The following is a 20,974-nucleotide window of genomic DNA, read 5'->3' as shown; positions in this document are numbered from 1 at the left end:
CAACGCACGTTTCGTGGCCACCAGTGCCACTTCCTCAGGGGCCGGTGACCTTTGAAACGCGTAGGCAATAGAGGCCCTGCTCGGCATCCGTCTTCTGCTCATTTTTCGCAGCTCCGGGTGACGTCACCCAGACCACGCCCCCCTATTCCTCGCTGCAGTGTAGCAGCGCCCTTGGCCAGGACGCCGCTTGTCTATTCTTCCGGCGAGCGTGGTGGCTAGGCGCCAATAGGGAGGACGCTCCCCTCAGGCCTGCCGCTTTACGCCACCGTCCGGACCTTTCATCTCGGACCCACGGAGGAGCGGCTGTTTTTATCTACTCAGCGCTCCACCAAGTCCCCACAGACATAGCACCGGAACTTCAGCTACGAAGTAAGTGCTTATTTTATTCCTTCTGTGGGAACCTTTTAGTTTACTTTATCCACCACCTAGGAGCTAGGTAGCGCGGTGACCTAATTTCTATTTTATTAGTTCTTTTTATATACATGACAGGCTTGGCACAGTAGCCGTCTAGGCACCAGCAGCTATCCCCACTTCCACGTTCAATATCGCTTGGAGCGCCGGTGTACCTATTATATTAATTTTTTCAGCTTTTAAAAATGGGCTAGAGGAATTCCTTGATACCCATATGGAGCACCCGCTAGGACCGTGCGGTACTCGGAACTGGTCCGGTTCTTAAAGGGATGTGTCACAGCAGCGGTGACCCAGTCTGTGGCCCTGGGCATCCAATTAAAGGGGAAAGTGTATTGGGAAATAAAGTCTACAGTTCGCGATGCCACCTCTGGTACTCGGCAAGGGATAGCCGCTGCTTAAAGGGATCCGTTTGGGCAGATGGTGATGCAGCTTAGATGGTTTTCCTCCCCACAGGTGGGGCTGAGGCCCCAGGGATACCAGGACAGTCTAAGATGGGTTGTAGATGTTGAGGTGCAGGAAAGAATTGGAGGACACAGGGTTGCAGTTTCTTTACCTTTTATTGGTGAAATTGCAGTCCAAGGCACAGGTTACAGATGATCTTGAAATTCGGGCAGCCTGGAAGCGGTTCGGAATCCCCCTAGCCAGGTGGGGTTGGAAGCATTCCTCTCTGCACTGAATTCTAGTTTCTTGATGCATTAGCTTTCCTCAAGACCCTCTCTCTGTCTCTTTTGTTAGAACAATATCCGCATGGCAGGCAGCTTGAGCCTTTTTTACAGGTGTCCCTCTCTCGTGGTGACTCCGGGCTCTAATCTGCTGCTGTGCCTTAGGGCGTAGTTGTGGCTAGGAGACCTGCAATCTCCTGCCATCCAGTTTCTGCTGTGGGGCATACAGTTCCCACACAACTTCGGACTTCGGTGTCCGGTTCCTTGTGCTCAAACCTGGAGTGAGCCCAATTGCAGCTCCACTCCAGTTTCTCTCTCCTCACATGCTTCCTCTCCATTCACTGTCCCACACAGACTGCTCTCTAACTCCTCCGCCAAGCCAGAACTTATAGGGAAGTGCAGCGCCCCAGAGACCTGGTCGTTGCAGTATGGCACTCTGCCGCTAAGGAGAGTGGCGGTACGTCTGATGGCACTAAAGAGTTCTCCTGACCAGGTATCACCAGAACACATTACACTTCACACTCTGGCCACTAGGGGGAGAAAAAGGCTTTATTTATTGGGCCACTCCTCACACTGGTAAAACTAGGGGCTGGGGAGGAAGTTAGTGAGAAGCTGACTGGGTTGGAACCGGGCAACATCCCGTGGCAGGGGGTGTTGCAGGGAGAAGACACAGGGGGGTCCCTGTCAGGCGTGGGAACCTGGCAGGTGCCTAGCGAACAGAACGTAACGGAACCGCGCCTGCACACCTTGCGGCGGTATCCTAAGAGAGAGACAAGAAGGGAAGAATATTGTGGAACAGTGTAAACGAGATCAGCACAAAGGAGAGCCAGTAAGAGTCGTGCCGAGAGAGACAGGCAACATCTTACTGAGGCGCGTAGTCGGTGGCCGGATCACCGTAGGAGTAACTGACTTCAGGCCTTACTTCAAATTCCGCTGGACAGTTGATTATAGGTTGGCTGTCTACCTTCTACACCTACGAAGACATAGGGGCAACATTGGGAGAGGGGCGTCTCTAGGGTCCTGGAAGACCTCCAAGTCTTCCCGTCAAACGGGTGGCGTCCTAGCCAAAATATACCTGGGGACATTAGAAACTAGCAACATCTGGAACCAAAGAACGAGAGAGAGAGAGAAAGCTGTAGAGAACGAACGAAGGAGAACAGCAGTTGTGAGGACTATTCCGAATGCTCAGCAGGGTACGACTACAACACACAGGCGCTATTGGTAGGCAACGATTTCCATCTGCGAGGGAAACTCTGGATGTGCCCATCGGACCGGCCGGTCTCTGATAGCCCAGTTGAACGTGCTCTGGACTGAGTATATTGAAGCCTTCAGTAAAAAGGTAAAGAGACTGCAACCCTGTGTCCTCGTTATTGCCTGCACCTCACACCACCATCCACCTTACTGGGAAGCCTTGAGGACATACTTCACCTGTGGGAAGGTACACCATCCAGCTGCCATTCCATCACCCCAGCGGACCCCACAGCAGCGTCGGTCACTCTGACCGAACACCACAGGTGGCGTCACGAACCCCTGACAGACTGTACTACCACCTTCATTGGACGCCCCTTAGCAGGGTCACGACCGGGTCCAGCCACCGTGACAACCGCAGAACCGAAGGAGAAGGGACCGGTACCGAGTGACTTGTGGCCCTGTGTCTGGGGGCGATCCAGAAGCTACCCTGAAACCGGGTCTAGAGCTCCCAATTCTGGCCTGGAGTCAGAAAAGTGTTGTATGTAAGTGTTACCTGTTAATGGGCTTCCTTCTAGCTTCTAGGCATGGCATCACCCTCCCTGGGAGGCAGGCAATACCACTGTGACAACCAGATTTCTGTGGGTTATAGCTAGATTAGTGACAAAATGTACAATTGGTGGAGAAAGGTTGAACTTGATGGACCTAGGTCTTTATTCAACCTACGTAACTATGTAACTATGTAACCACAGCTGTTATAGTTATATACTATGCAATCTGTTCCTGCCCACTCATATATGTAGGCCTTATGACACGACAGCTGAAAGTGTGGTACGTGAACTTGTACTAGGCATCATTGCAGCCCGAGACATGGATGACATTGCCTCATTAAAGACCCTTCCACGTCATTTCAGATTACATCATGGATGTGATTCCTCAGGATCACTGGCAATGATCGAATCCTACCTAGTATCAGGGGTGGTAAGACTACCATGGCCCTTACAAGACTAGAAACTAAATGGATTTGTACCATAAAAACTGTAAACCCCCTTGGGCTCAATGAGAATTTGAGTTTTACTTCTTTTTTTGTAGACCTTCTCTGTCCCCTGAACCATTGGCATATGGTTATTTTATTTCATATTCTGTTTTTAACTGTTTTTATTATGTGTCTTTTTAGTCTTTACCTGTTTCATATTGGCCATGCCGGATCCATGTTGATACTCTGTGATCGGTTGGGCACTTCCTGTGGACCCCTTTGGTCTGGGTTATTCATTGATCTCTTCATCCTTGACAGGATGATACAAGAAACGTGTTTTTGAGTACCCATCATTGGACATATATACTTCTTCCATTCCCACCCTCTCTCCTCCCTCCTTTGCCCTCCCTCCTTATCTATTATAATCACTTATGTGTCCATTTTATACCATCTTAAACATATATGTTCTTTACTCTACTGTGAACATGTTGTGGCCGAGTCACTCTTGCCCATGGTCTTGGGTCACACTTGCTTGTCCAGGGATGACATGTATGCACAGTGTGTGCATATGTGTCCTTGTGCTCACGTGGGGTGTTTCGCCCCCCATGGGTGAGCATGATCCTGCCAAATTTTATTTATTTACTTTTTAAATGATTGAGTCAGGATGTTTTTATATGTATTGGCATATATATATTTCCTTTTACCCTTCACCAGCTTCCCCCACTAATTAATTATACAGACATCAAAAAAATTCTGTCACTCTACTTTTTGTTGTAATAAGTTTACTAAAGATAGATAATCCCAAGCGCTTTCTACAGGGAATTATTCCCGTTCCAGTGCGCAACACGCGGGCCGTCTATATTGTACTATCTGGTATATTCTCACTATACTAAATCATTACCATTCACAATACCATTTGTCTGAGGAAGGTCTGAGTTTAAAGACCGAAACGTTACAACACAAGATATTGGGATTATCTATCTTTAATATACTTATTGCAACAAAAAGTGGAGTGCCAGAATTTTTTGATGTCTTAAGAATTGGGAGTGGTATCCTTCTCTGTGCACCTTTAGAACTGAGTTACGTGTATCTCATCCTCGACTAATTAATTATACATTATGACAGGGTCACTGGCACAGTGTATAAAGGGATATACAGCTCTGGCAAAAATTAAGAGACCAGCACATCAAAACCCTGTCATGGGCAGCCCAATCTCCAGCCCTGAACCCCATTGAAAACCTCTAGAATGTAATCAAGAGTATGATGGATAGTCACAGGCCATCAAACAAAGAACTGCTTACATTTTTGCGCCAGGAGCAGTGTGAAAGACTGGTGGAAAGCATGCCAAGATCAAAATATTGATTTCTGAACTCTTCCTGAGTTAAAAACATTAGTATTTTTGCTTCTAAATGATTATGAACTTGTTTTCTTTGCATTATTTGAGGTCTGAAAGCACTGTTTTTTGTAATTTTGACCATTTTTCTTTGTCAGAAAAAAAATACATTTATTGCTTGGAAATTCGGAGACATGTTGTCAGAAGTTTATAGAATAAATGAACAATTTATATTTTACTCAAAAGTATACTGTACCTATAAAGAGAAAAATCAGACAAAATGAATATTTTGTAATGGTCTCTTAATTTTTGCCAGAGCTGTATGTGTCACTGCGCATATTAGTGTCAGTGATGTAAACCCATAAGGCTGTGTGCACTCGTTGCGTTTTTTCGCTATAAAAACGCTATAAAAATGCATTAAAAGCACATACATTATGCATCCCATCATTTAGAATGTATTCCGCAATTTTTGTGCACATGATGCGTTTTTGTCCGAAAAAAACGCATCGCGGTAAAAAACTCAGCATGTTCATTCATTTTGCGGATTTTTCGCGTTTTCCCGCTATTTACTGCATTGGGAGCTCCAAAAAAACGCGTCAAAAACGTGCAAAAAAAAAAGCCTCAAAAACGCACAAAAAATGCATGCGGATTTCTTGCAGAAAATGTCTGGTTTTGCTCAGGAAATTTCTGCAAGAAATCCTGAACGTGTGCACATAACCTAAGGCTGTGTGCACACGTTGCGGATTTTTCACGCATTTTTTCGCTGTAAAAATGCATAAAAGCATATACATTATGCATCCCATCATTTAGAATGCATTCCGCAATTTTTGTGCACATGATACGTTTTTTTTCAGCGAAAAAACGCATCGCGGTAAAAAAATACAGCATGTTCATTAATTTTTTTCGCGTTTTTCCTGCTATTTAATGCATTGGGAAGCTCTGGAAAAAAAACGCACAAAAAACGCGGCAGCTCACATCACCATTTATTTTCTCGAGCAATTACAGAGATGCATAAACAGGATATTTAAGGCAACCAAATTAGCAAGTATTTAGCAGCAATGTTGTGAATAAATACCATTATAATGGTGATTAAACATCTACTATATAATTGTCTAAGGGGCACTTCCGTCTGTCCTTCTGTCTGTCTGTCTGTCACGGATATTCATTGGTCGTGGCCTCTGTCTATCATGCAAATCCAAGTCGCTGATTGGTCACCGCAAAACAGCCACGACCAATCAGCGACGGGCACAGTCCGGAAGAAAATGGCCGCTCCATACTCCCCGCAGTCAGTGGCCGGCGCCCGCTACATACTCCCCGCAGTCAGTGTCCCCGGCGCTCCGCTCCCCACAGTCAGTGTCCCCGGCGCTTCGCTCGCCGCAGTCAGTGTCCCCGGCGCTCCGCTCCCCGCAGTCAGTGTCCCCGGCGCTCCGCTGCTTACTCCCCGCAGTCCATGTCCCCGGCGCCCGCTCCATACTCCCCTCCGGTCACCGCTAACACAGGGTTAGTGCCGGAGGTAACGGACCGCGTTATGCCGCGGGTAATGCATTCCGTTACCGCCACTATTAACCCTGTGTGTCCCCAACCTTTTACTATTGATGCTGCCTATGCGACATCAATAATAAAAAAAAGTTATGTTAAAAATAGTAAAAAACAAAAAACCTGCTATACTCCCCCTCCGTTGTCCGCTGAGGCGCTCGCGCCTGCCGCCATCTTCCTTTCCCAGCGATGCTTTGCGAAATTACCCAGAAGACCTAGCGGTCTTGCGAGACCGCTAAGTCATATGGGTAATTTCGCAAAACATTCTGGGAACGCAAGATGGCGGCAGCCGCACGCCCATCTGCACAGCGCCGTTGGATCCCAGGAGGCGGAGAGACGGGACGCTGAGGAGCAGTGACCAGAATGGTGAGTATGTTACACTACAAGGGGCCCTCAGATCGTTAGGTGAGTATGTTTATTTTTTATTTTTCTAACCTGTGACATACGTGGCTCGGTAATATACTACGTCACTGGGCAATATACTACATGGCTCTGTGCTGTATACTACAAGGCTGGGCAATATACTACGTCGCTGTGCAATATACTACGTGGCTCTGTGCTGTATACTACGTGGCTGGGCAATATACTACGTCGCTGTGCAATATACTACGTGGCTCAGTGCTGTATACTACGTGGCTGGGCAATATACTACGTAAATGGGCAATATACTACGTCGCTGTGCAAAATACTATGTGGCTCTGTGCTGTATACTACGTGGCTGGGAAATATACTATGTGACTGGGCAATATACTACGTGGCTCTGTGCTATATACTACGTGGCTGGACAATATACTACGTGGCTCTGTGCTGTATACTACCTGGCTGGGCAATATACTACGTGGATGGCCAATATACTACGTCGCTGTGCAATATACTACATGGCTCTGTGTTGTATACTACGTGGCTGGGCAATATACTACGTGGCTGGGCAATATACTACATGGCTGGGCAATATACTACGTGGCTGGGCAATATAATACGTGGCTGGGCAATATACTACGTCGCTGGGCAATATACTACGTCGATGGGCAATATACTACGTCGATGGGCAATATACTACGTGGCTGGGCAATATACTACGTGGACATGCATATTCTAGAATACCCGATGCGTTAGGCTGGAGTCACACTCAGCGTAAGACAATACGGTCCATATATTACGGCCTTAATACGCTGAAAAGTCCCCAAAAAAGTGGTCCGTAGCTCCTCCGTAGGCAGGGTGTGTCAGCATATTTTGCGCATGGCATCCTCCGTATGTAATCCGTATGGCATCCGTACTGCGTGTTTTTCTCGCAGACTTGCAAGACCAACATACGGCTATACAAGGGATCCATGTGTAAAAAAAAAAAAAACATATATACTGTCTATATATATATATATATATATATATATATATAATGTCAGTAGACACATATATGTATATATATTATTACTTCATACAGCGCTAGATAGCTTTAAAGCCGGTAATTCAATTACCGGCTTTGCTATCTCCTTCCTAAACCCAACATGATATGAGACATGGTTTACATACAGTAAACCATGTCATATCCCCATTTTTTTGGCATAATCCACACTACTAATGTTAGTAGTGTGTATATGCAAAATTTGGCCGTTCTAGCTATTAAAGGGTTAAATGGCGGAAAAAATTGGCGTGGGCTCCCGCGCAATTTTCTCCGCCAGAGTAGTAAAGCCAGTGACTGAGGGCAGATATTAATAGCCTGGAGAGGGTCCATGGTTATTGGCCCCCCCTGGCTAAAAACATCTGCCCCCAGCCACCCCAGAAAAGGCACATCTGGAAGATGCGCCTATTCTGGCACTTGGCCACTCTTCCCATTCCCGTGTAGCGGTGGGATATGGGGTAATGAAGGGTTAATGTCACCTTGCTATTGTAAGGTGACATTAAGCCAAATTAATAATGGAGAGGCGTCAATTATGACACCTATCCATTATTAATCCAATAGTAGTAAAGGGTTAAAAAAATACACAAACACATTATTAAAAAGTATTTTAATGAAAAAAATCACAAAGGTTGTTGTAATATTTTATTCTACGCTCAATCCACTCACTGAAGACTATCGATCTGTAACAAAAAAAAAAAAACCAACAATATACATACCTTCCGAAGATCTGTAAAGTCCCACGATGTAAATCCATCTGAAGGGGTTAAAATATTTTGCAGCCAGGAGCTCTGCTAATGCAGCGCTGCTCCTTGCTGCAAAACCCCGGAGAATAAAGGTAAAGTAGGTCAATGACCTATATTTACCTTCATTTGTGGTGAGGCGCCCTCTGCTGGTCCGTAAAACTCGCTAGTGTGACTCCAGCCTTAGAATCGGGCCACCATCTAGTAGTACATAATAGTACAATATAACAATACCATATAAAGTGACAGTGCAATGATGATAGTGCAAAAATGTGCAGTACTAGTGATAAACATTTATATAACATAATTGACCAATTATAGCCAGCTGTCCATAGTTAGTTATGTTACATAAATTTAAACATCCTATTACACAAGACATGTATTCCATTAACCATTTTCTCACTTGCACATCAGATTTCATATACAGTATATTTATTGACTTGTCCTGTAACCTTTTATATGTTGGTGAAACAACATGTGATCTAAAAACAAGATTAAACCAGCATAGATATACAATCCGGAAAAAATGGTTGGATTTACCGCTTCCAAAGCATTTCACTGAACAAAAACATTCTGAAAGGGATTTAAAGTTTAGGATCATTGACCATAGTCCCCCTCTGAGAAGACGTGGAAACAGGATTAAAGGTACCTTCACACATAACGATTTCGTTAACGATATGTGTTATGCGTGACAGCGACCAACGATCAGGCCCCTACTGGGAGATCGTTGGTCGCTGGGGAATGATCAGGACCTTTATTTGGTCGCTGATCACCCGCTGACATTGCTGAATCGGCGTGTGTGATGCCGATCCAGCGAGGTCTTCACTGGTAACAAGGGTAAACATCGGGTTACTAAGCGCAGGGCCGCGCTTAGTAACCCGATGTTTACCCTGGTTACCATTGTAAAAGTAAAAAAAAACAAACAGTACATACTACCATTCCGGTGTCTGTCCCTCGCCGTTAGCTTCCCTGCACTGTGTCAGCGCCGGCCGGCCTTAAAGCAGAGCACAGCAGTGACGTCACCGCTGTGCTTTACGGCCGGCGCTCATAGTCAGTGCGGGAAGCTGAAGGCGGGGGACAGACACCGGAATGTGAGTATGTAGTCTTTGTTTTTTTTAACTTTTACAATTGTAACCAGGGTAAACACCGGGTTACTAAGCGCGGTCCTGCGCTTAGTAACCCGATGTTTACCCTGGTTACCCGGGGACTTCAGCATCGTTGGTTGCTGGAGAGTTGTCTGTGACAGCTCTCCAGCGACGAAACAGCGGCGATGCAGCGATCGGCATCGTTGCCTATATCGCTGCAGCGTCGCTTAATGTGACGGTACCTTAAATTGTTAAAAATTTGCGAATTGGAATAGATTAGGAGGTTAAACACACTGAAACCGTATGGTTTAAATGTTGACTATAAACTTGGTGTGACATTAGGTTAAATGTGACTTGCCCTTTAAAACCTTGATAGTATTTTTGCTTGATCCAGAGCTTTGTATATTTGGCCACTTTTTTTATATAATAATTATATATTTTTATTTCTAGATCATAACATGCCATAAAATATGGATGCTGCACAAAGGAGAATATTTTGCTATTATTGTTTTTATTTATGCTAATTTGGGATTATATTGGTGGAAACTCTGGTATTTGCGACATGTATTGGTCAAGAACTTTTGGATTGGCAATTGGGGGGGTGCCTCCATATAGGGTACTCCAGCCAAATTGTCTCCATTTTGGTTAACAGTTTATCAACTCCATGAAATGATGAAATGAAGGATGTTCCTGTGCCAATGTTCCATTAGTGTCATAATTCTGTCATCTTGCCACTTTGTAATTTCACCATTATCATATGAAAGGCATATGGAAGGGTCACTTAGGTGGTCCTACAATCGTGACATCATAACTGTCAGGTTGAATAAATACAGCAAGTTCTTCTATAAACAAAGATGGCGCTTTAGACATTGTTTTCTGCCACGGTGCAAGCACAGGTGGCAGTATGTCTGAATATGTGATTTAAAAAAAAATAATTTATGACCGGCACTTGTGGGCTTTCTTATCTTTTCCAAGATGCGTTTTGTGAACTTCCAAGTGCTCATCCATGTATAGTGGATTTTTTTCAAGGATATGTGCAGTGTTCACTGCAGGACGCTGGTTTTCGGCGCAATGTATCAGGAATGGATGAGGTGAGTCATGTAATATGACTAACTGTTTACAGCTGGCTATAATTGGTCAATTATGTTATACTAGATGGTGGCCCGATTCTAACGCATGGGGTATTCTAGAATTTGCATGTCCCTGTAGTATATTGCACAGCCCACGTAGTATGTTGCCCAGCCATGTAGTATATTGCACAGCCACATAGTATATTGCCCAACCACGTAGTGTATTGCCCAGCCACGTAGTATATTGCCCAGTGACGTATTATATTGCCCAGCCACGTAGTAAATTGCCCAGTCACTTAGTATATTGCCCAGTCATTTAGTATATTGCCCAGTCACATAGTATATTGCCCAGCCACGTAGTATATTGCCCAGTCACGTAGTATATTGCCCAGCCACGTAGTATATTGCCCAGTGAAGTAGTATATTGCCCAGCCACGTAGTATATTTCCCAGTGACATAGTATACAGCATAGAGCCACTTTGTATATTGCACAGCGACGTAGTATACAGCACAGAGCCACGTAGTATATTGCCCAGTGACGTAGTATATCGCCCAGCGACGTAGTATATTGCCCAGTGACGTAGTATACAGCACAGAGCCACGTAGTATATTGCACAGCGACGTAGTATACAGCACAGAGCCACGTAGTATTTTGCCCAGCCACGTATGTCACAGGTTAAAAAATAAAAAATAAACTTATACTCACCTTCTGAGGGAGCCCTTGTAGTCATGTCGCCTGTGTGCGGTGCACTCGGCAGCTTCCGGTCCCAGGGTTGGTAGCGCAGGACCCGTGATGACGTCGCGGTCACATGACCGCGATGTCATGGCAGGTCCTTCTCACGCAGGACCTGTGATGAGGTCGCGGTGACATGACCGTGACGTCATGGCAGGTCCTTCTCGCGCAGGACCTGTAATGAGGTCGTGGTCACATGACCGTGACGTTATGGCAGGTCCTTGTCGCATACCATCCTTGCCACTGGAACCTGCCGCTTGCATGGATCAGTTACCGGAGCGTCGCAAGGAGCGGGAAAGGCGGCGGAAGGTGAGTATATAATGATTTTTTTTTTTAATTACCGTATTATTATTTTTTTAACCATAACATTTTTATTTTATTAAACATTTTAGAAGAAAACAGGGTCTTAAAAGTATTTAGTTTCTGTATAGAATGCATGAACAGTAAACGATATAAACAATATAGACGATATAAGGCTATCAATGACCTTAATTCTACAAAGACGTAAATGACAAAGACAAGACAATAAGGGGTAGAGGGAAGGGAGGAAAGAGAGAGGAAAAAAAAAAAAAGGGAAAAACCTCAGTTAAATCGATTAATCAAATCCGAACTCAGTCGCACTACAGGTCGGATCCCGCTGCATAATAATCCCACGGGGACCATATAGCCTGGAAGCGCACCACCAAGTCATTTAGTAAGGCTGTAAGGTGTTCCATCCTTCTGACATCCATGATCCGTCCAAGGAGGATCTGAAGCGAAGGGGGACTCGGCTGTCTCCAAAGACGCGCCATCAGGCATCTGGCCACCGTAAGGATATGTTGCAATAATCTATTGGAAAGTTTGCCCATACCCGGCGCCCCGTGACCCAGGAGAAGCACTAGCGGGTTTAGTTCTATGTCTGCATGCAATACCTTATCGATGAGGGACTTAACCTGACCCCAAAAGGGCACAATTTTTGGGCATGACCAAAATATGTGAACAAGAGACCCAGTGCTTCCCCCACATCTCCAACAGGAGGGAGGGATAGAGGGATTCAGTCCATGCAGAAACTCTGGAGTGTGATACCAGTGCATTAGTATCTTATAGATATTTTCTCTGTAGAGAGTATGTCGGGGTCGTCACGACAATACCCTTCATCCTCCAGTCATTCCAAATCAGATTAACAGCATGTTGGTACCGGATAAGAATGAGTCAGACACAATGCTGGTTCAAACTCATTGCATGCTCGTGTGTAACGTCACAGCAACGACTGACCTTTATTTCCTGATACACAACATTATATGATCTATTGGGGGAAGGTGTGCAGAGGGCGGGGTTAGGCAGGGGTTAAGCAATGTATCTAGTATTCAGTCCTTCTGGTTGGCCTGACGTCATATGATGGATCCTCCTTCCTTCACGTCACTTTAAGTTTCCATTTCTCCAGAAACGATACTTTAGCTTCAGAAACGAAAGTAGATTCTTGGCAAGAACAAAAAGTAGGGCAAAGGTGAATACTGGCAGCCATCTTAAATACAGTTAAATTTGCATTAGCAAGCAAAGGGGAAAAACTTATTGTTTCACAGCATAAGAATATATAAAAGTACAAAAGAGTATAAAGACATATATTTTCACCTTGACAATCCCCCCTAAACACTAAGTTTTTCCCTAAGAAGAAAGATCCTTCGAGACTGTCCATGTGATGGGGAAAGGGGAGGTGGATCTCTTCATCCAGACACCTCAGAAGCTCACCCCTTGTGAGAGGCCTCCAGGCAGCTGAACCCTTCACTAGCTTCACATGGAGTTCTCCCACTGTCCCTAAACTAAATCTCTTAGCATCATCTGAGAATAAAGGGTTTTGTCTAACATCTTGAGGGGGACATACTTAGGGATTTCCCCTGGATCAGTGCCATTGTACTCTAGTGAGTCTACTTCTTGGTTGAGGAAGATGCCAGCCAGAGTTGCCTCAGTCATAACCTTTTTATACAGGGGAATAACACAACAGAGGATTATCGATCCAACTACAAGGAGAGCAATCAGTACTAGACAAGCTTGTTGGAGAAATCCTTTGAGCCCACCCAACCAACCGGAAAAGAAAGATGTGTCTACTCCAGCATTAGTTTTTAATTCTGCTGCTAACCCATTTATCTTTTTAGGGGCTATCATGGTCTTTCCATTTACCCCAGAGTTCTGAGGGATATAGGTACAACATTCCTCTCCCACCATCCCACAGACTCCTCCTTTCTCAGCTAAGATCATATCAAGGGCTAATCGGTTTTGGAGGGTCATTCTAGTGTTAGGGCTCAATTCCTCAACTATACCCTGGAAAGCATCACAGATAAAATTGACAAACCTTTGTTCACTGTAATATATATATTGATCCAATCAACATTTTTATTAATCTGCACCTGTGGGATTATAGAAGCAAAGCTAGCATAGATCTGGTTCTGGACTTTAAATTGGTCAGGCACCCCCCTTGGCACTCCAATGCCATCGACATATACTAATGGATCTTCTTCATAACTCATGTGGAGCTGATCGAGACTTCTCCTCTTTCTGGTATATTCATCAGGTGTCTCTGGATCCCAAGGTAAAATCTTGAACTATATAGCTAGTTTAACAAGGGTGCATTGACCTATTCAGGCATTAGGCAACCTAGGACGGAGCTTACCATCTCCACATAACCAATAAATATCGTACATATACTGTGTATGATTAGCTAGCAAGTCAGTATCTAGGGAACTGTTCCCTTTGCAGAAACCTGTCTCGAAGACCCCTACTGGTGTACCTGTAGTGTCGTGGGAATTATAGCAGATATAATTATCAGCTAATACGGTTATCCCTCCTGGGACCTTTAGTTTAGGTGCTTTATGAATTAGTGGGACATAATCTGAGCAATCAGTGGACTTTAGACCCTTCAACAGATTCATAACACAGGCAGTAGTATTAAGTATATCCAATATATCCCAAATTTGATCATCTGGACAATCTGTGGCCCTAACCAATTTATCCCACATTTGTATAACTGACAATTTTATTGGCTATACCCATCTGTACTACTAATCTTTTATGATATTGTACAAACTTATTATTCAAGAATATTGGGGAATTTAGACTGTCCCATGCGGTTACCAATATTATTATATGGAAATACGAAAAACTAAAACATTATGTCCCCTTATTTGCCACTAGTCTGTTTGACCAGCTTGCACTGCGATACGTGGATCCATGTCGGCCTTCCTTCCAGCTTTACCGACATAGGAGTAATGAGAAGGACCTGGTAGGGACCGTCATACAGGGGTTCTAGTCCGTGTCTTCTGACATAGCTTTTCACGACCATAAAACCACCAGGCTTCAAATTGTGACCAATATCGGTTTCTGCTGAATCTGGAAGGAAAGAAGAAACTAAAACATAGGTGTTAACAACATTTTTACTAAGCTGAATAACATATTGAACAGCACAGTCAGTTTCTTCTGACAACTACTGAGACTGAAAATTTACAACTGAGAACCTAGCACCAAACAATATCTCATATGGGGACAGGCTATGTTTTGAAATAGGGGTAGTACGAATGTATAAGAGCCCTGGCCATGGAGCCGTAGTCTCCTGCATCATTTTGGTCAATTGTCCCTTCAGTGTGCCGTTCAGCCTCTTAACTTTCCCACTAGATTGTGAATGGTACGGAGTATGGAGGGCTACAGTGGATCCAAGCATTGTCAGAACCTCCTGATACACATGAGAAGGAAAGTCCGGGCCTTGGTCACTTTCAGCAACTTCTGGAACACCATATCTGCATATAACTTCCATCACCAGTTTCTTTACTGTAGTCTTTGCAGTCATGTTGGTAACGGGGAATACTTCTGGCCAACTGGAGAACATATCGACAACCACCAGACAATATTCATACCTTCCAGACTTAGGCAACGTGATGTGGTCCACCTGGAGCTTTTGGAAAGGATAGTCGGGCTTAGCAAGGTGCTTGGGGGTTACACGTTGAAGTTGACTGGGATTGCAGGTCTGACAGATACCTCGATGTGTGGGCCCATGCGCCCACGTGACAATAGCAGGGTACATCCGCTTAGGGAGACACACAAGTTGGTCCTTTTTCCAGCGACCATTGTCCATACGTGCTCCATCAGCTTTCCACTGCTTCACTTCTTTCTTTGGAGACATTCTCTGCATCGTCATTAAGCGGTCTTGCGGGGTCCGACAGAAAACCTCAGTCTGTCGTAGATCATCAGGTTCCTGTAGAGTCAGTGTTTCTTGTAACTGTTTACGCTGAGAGCGTGTGGTCACCATAGCTGGTATGGTCAGTTCAACAGGTAGGAGAGCAGCGGCTTTTGCTTGCATATCCGCAAAGGCGTTACCACCAGTCTGTGGTCTGTTCCATGGTACCGTGCTCCTTAACTTTGCTAATGGCCACCTGAGTAGGTAATTCGATTGAGTCCATGAGGGTTTTAACAGCTTCAACATTCTTCACTGAGTCCCGGCGGTAGTAACAAATCCTCGATTGGCTCATAGGGCTCCGAAATCATGAGCAATACCAAGTGCATACTGTGAGTCCGTGTATATATCAGCCCGCCTGTCTTTGGCCAAAGTACATGTAGTAGACAGAGCCTGAAGTTCTGCTTCTTGTGCTGACAGGGAGGGAGGGAGTGCAGCTCCGTGCACTACAGTATCTTCTGTAGTAACAGCGTATCCTGTGTGGAGTCTGCCAAAATCATCACCATATCTTGAACCGTCTTTCAGGGCCTTTTAGAGAAATTGCATTATGCGGGATGCGTCCGGTATCCACTGACAACAATAAGTACATAATCCAAGAAAACGCTGGAGTTCAGTCTCATCCTTTGTAGCTGACGGCTATTTTCCTTTCTTCTGTGAGGTGTCTGGCACCCTGAATGAGACAGTGACCCAAAAATATCACTTGACCAAGGCAGAACCGAAGTCTCGAGGCCGAAACCTGACAGTTCAGATCTGCCAGATACTTGCGAAAACTAACAGTGGCAACAATGGCTTCCTGCTCTGTCTGTGCACACAAACAAAAAACAAAAAATAATTACCCACATACTGAAGTAACGTGACATAGGCATATTCTAACTGACAGGGTTAAACACACTATCCCCCCCCCTTTTTTTTTTTTTTAAACTGATCGGGAAAGGGCGTGTAAGATACACATCTCATTATACTCATCTACATAGGGGTTATATAACGTAAGGACCATCTGACCATCATCTTGGCTCACCAACTCTCTAGGTCTGCTCAGGTGCACTTATACATCCATCATATTATCTTTGTCTGTAAAATGGGAAAGGTTTGTTCTCAGGGTCAGCCAATTATTTTAGCGTAGCTAGCTAGTCAGAGGGCTTCCAGGGATAATACTCCTGTATCTGTCTTACACTACCTGATGTGGTTGGTTCTCTGGTGGTGGGGGGTGACTAGGTGACCGGTTGGGGGTGACATGACATGCTGGTCTACAGCTCCTTCCCAAAAGGATTACTGTCAGCCTACTCCCAAAAGTTAATGTCTCCACTAACCACAATCCTGTGTCAGCTTCTTATATCACTACATGTGATCTTATCTGGACAGGAATCAGTGTAATTCACTTAGGTTGGGTTGCAACACAGATTATACAACTATTTCTCCAGTCTGGGTTTGTCTGACCGCAATATTTACAAATCCATCTGTCTTGTCTTGGTCTGAGAATTAACATGGCAAGGGAGATTTCCAGACACAGGGTTAAAATGGATATTGGAATATGAGACTAGATTTGTGTAAGGGAGGGAGGCTGGAGCTGAAGCCCGAGCCACTGATAAGGAAGCGAGCTGTGTCCTTGAAGCTACATGCTGCATTGGTGGGGGCTGAGAGCAGTGGGGCTAGAGAGCGAGTGAGGATCGCTGCAGCTGCTGATACAGACTGGGTTAAGTTCTTCTGGAAACTTTGGCCCCCCTTTTCTGGCCCGCAGCACAAAGAGGAAAAATCAAAAAAAAAAACAATTCGTGCAGGGGTTCACCCCTCCCATCGGCTATAAACATAGAGATAAGAAATTACAGCATTCCTCAACACAAAAGAAGAAAAACAACAACGCAGCTATTTGACTCCCCCCTCCCATGGGGTGTTTTGGAAAACCACAGTAACGGAATACAGCAATTCTCAGACTTAATTAATTTCTACAAAACCTTCACACAACTCATATGCCAGGACACCCTAGAAAAACTAATGATTGAGGTATTTTATAACCAAACACGGGCTGTGCATCCTCTCATCCTCCCTCTCCATCAACCTCTTTCTTTAAACCTCGCGCAACTCGCAGATGAGCTTGCACTTGTTCTAACAATCCTTTCTCTTTCAACATTCTTGACTGCCTTCTTGCCCTCCCGTGACTCTACTATTGTCTTGACTTCCACAGCATCCTCACTTAACTCGTGGGGCACGGACTTCTTCTGCCATAAGAGACGCAACATGACTCACAGAATACTACGCCCTTCTGCAGTAGGCCGCTGACAGCGATAACAACACTGGTTTCCCATCGAAAAAAACACGGAGCCTCGCGTTCGACGTGTTGTCCCTAACCCCATGAACACCAGTGATTAACAGTCTACCCTGTCACGATATTCTAAACGTTGGGAGGCGGTCTCCTAGTGAGAGCCCTCCACAGAAAAACAGGTGGTCCCCTCTCGGGACGTCTTAATTACCTATCTGGACAATATCACAGAGGCTACGTCTCCTATCCCTTCTCAAAGCCGCCCCCAATCCACAAACTTCCTCAATCTTTCACTCTATCACTACTAGACAATAGTCATGGGTAGGGTGGTTGAATGGAGTACAATGACCGGTGGAGGAGGTGTGGTGTACACAAGGACGCACAGAGTGCGACGTCTCTCAGTTGCTGGTTCGAATCGTGGCACGGGATCGCGCTCGGTCTCACCACTCAACCGGTCACTCCCCAGACCCAAGGAGACCACAGACTAACCAATAACGGCTGAAACACTAGCAAGTGTGACACATACATAGTATGCGATCTCCACTTACCGTGTTTGGAGGGTGGTCAGTCCTCGAGGTCAGCCACTACAGGTGTCGTCCACGGACGTCCAGGCATGGGTCCAGGGGGTCTCGGATCGCGGGCCACGCCCCACGTTGGTTGCGCCAAATTGTCGGGGTCGTCACGACAATACCCTTCATCCACCAGTCATTCCAAATCAGATTAACAGCATGTTGGTACCGGATAAGAATGAGTCAGACACAATGCTGGTTCAAACTCATTGCATGCTCGTGTGTAATGTCACAGCAACGACTGACCTTTATTTCCTGATACACAACATTATATGATCTATTGGGGGAAGGTGTGCAGAGGGCGGGGTTAGGCAGGGGTTAAGCAATGTATCTAGTATTCAGTCCTTCTGGTTGGCCTGACGTCATATGATGGATCCTCCTTCCTCCACGTCACTTTAAGTTTCCATTTCTCCAGAAACGATACTTTAGCTTCAGAAACGAAAGTAGATTCTTGGCAAGAACAAAAAGTAGGTCAAAGGTGAATACTGGCAGCCATCTTAAATACAGTTAAATTTGCATTAGCAAGCAAAGGGGAAAAACTTATTGTTTCACAGCATAAGAATATATAAAAGTACAAAAGAGTATAAAGACATATATTTTCACCCTGACAAGTACACACTGATGATTTTGCGGCATTCCTCCAAATGACAGACCACTCTCGGGGAGAAATACGCCGCTCCAAGGCGGCCTCCCACTTGCGCATATATAGAAAAGATTCACCAGACCCATCCTGTGGATCCGATAAAATGTTGTTAATTTCTGAAATCAGACCCCTGGTGTTCACGCCTCTCCTGCAAATTTTCTCAAAATCGAAGCTCCCGCTTTACCATATAGGGAGTTAGCAAAATCTCTAATTTGTAGGTATTGAAAGAATTCCCTGTTGGAAATCGAGAAATGTTGCTTAAGATAATCAAAGGAGTGAATCTCCATGGTCTCCCCATCTATAATGTCCGCAAATCTAAATAGGCCCGCTTTAAGCTAAGGGTGAACCATAGGAGATTCTAAACTGCTTGGGAGCTGTGGATGATAGATGAAGGACACCAGGGGGGAGCAAGGTGACATGAGGGTGAATCTCCGTGTGCAGGTGTTCCAAATGTCACGAGTGGACTGCATGGGGCCTAGAAGGGGTGGAAAGGACTTACATTGTGCTGGCGACCATAAAAGAGAGTTAGGGTGTATTGGGGCAAGCCATAATTTCTCTATTTCATTCCACCTGCTGTAGGCACATAGGGACGTCCAGCAGGGGATTCTCCTCAGGTGTGTAGCCCAGTAGTATTTCAGAATATTTGGCACAGAAAGCCCTCCCCTGGTCTTATGAGCTGTGAGAACCTCCTTAGGCACTCTATGGCGCTTTTGTTGCCATATGAACCTAATAATAGCCGCCTGAAGGGACTTCAGTTCCGAGACCGGAACTCCAACTGGGAGGGTCTCAAAGGCGTAGATCAATCTGGGTAAAAGACTCATTTTTACCGCCGCTATCCGACCCATCCACGAGAGAGGAAGTGATTGCCATTTAGTTAGGCGGGCTTTTGATTCTTTAAAGATGGAGGGGAAATTTAGTTTGTAGAGGGTCTCGTATGAGGACGTAATATTCACCCCCAAATATTTCACAGCATCCCGTTTCCACCTGAATTTAAAATTCAGGCGTAGATGGTCCCATACCTCAGGGGGAATGTTCAGCGGCATAGCCTCCGTTTTGCTTGAATTGATTTTTTATCCAGATAGGTCCCCGTATCTCCTCAAAGCCCTCATGAGACACGTGGAGATTAGTAAGCGTCAATAGAACATCATCCGCAAATAGTGCGATCTTAAAAGATTTACTCCCAACCATCACCCCAGAGATATTGGGGTCCCGTCGTATGGACGCTGCCAGGGGCTCTATGCAAAGGGCAAACAGAAGAGGCGACAAAGGGCACCCCTGCCTGGTGCCATTTTTAATTATTTTTAACATTAGATCCTTTTACTATTGACGCTGCATAGGCAGCATCAATAGTAAAAACTTGGTCCCACAGGGTTAATAGCGGCGGTAACGGAGTGAGTTACCCGCGGCATAATGCGGTCCGTTACCGCTGGCATTAACCCTGTGTGAGCGGTGACTGCGGGGAGTATGGAGCGGGCACCGGGCACTGACTGCAGGGGAGTAGGGAGGGACTAATCAGACTGTGGCCGCCGCTGATTGGTCGCAGCAGCCATGACAGGCAGCTGGCGAGACCAATCAGCGACTTGGTTTCCATGACAGACAGAGGCCGCGACCAATGAATATCCGTGACAGAAAGAAGGACAGACAGAAGGACAGACAGAAAGACGGAAGTGACCCTTAGACAATTATATAGTAGATACATGTTTATCACTAGTACTGTACATTTTTGCATTATCATCATTGTACTATGTCAATTTATATGATATTCTTATATTGTACTGTTATGTACTATGCTTAATCACCATTATAATGGTACTTATTAACAATATTGCTGCTAAATACTTGCAAATTTAGTTGCCTTAAATAGTTTCTGCACCTCTATAATTGCTTGAGAAAGGTCTGTACCCAGGACCGAAACGTCGCCACATGGGCTATTAACCCCTCTGTGACCTTAGACGTACTATCCCGTCGAGGTGCCCTGGGCTTATCTGACCCTGGACGGGATAGTACGTCATAGCCGATCGGCCGCGCTCACGGGGGGAGCGCGGCCGATCGCGGCCGGGTGTCAGCTGCTTATCGCAGCTGACATCCGGCACTATGTGCCAGGAGCGGTCACGGACCGCCCCCGGCACATTAACCCCTGGCACACCGCGATCAAAGATGATCGCGATGTG

The sequence above is a fragment of the Ranitomeya imitator genome, chromosome 3 (genome assembly GCF_032444005.1).
Source record: "Ranitomeya imitator isolate aRanImi1 chromosome 3, aRanImi1.pri, whole genome shotgun sequence".
Taxonomy (NCBI): domain Eukaryota; kingdom Metazoa; phylum Chordata; class Amphibia; order Anura; family Dendrobatidae; genus Ranitomeya; species Ranitomeya imitator.
The sequence above is the reverse complement of the archived record's forward strand: the minus strand, read 5'-3'. Positions refer to the sequence as shown.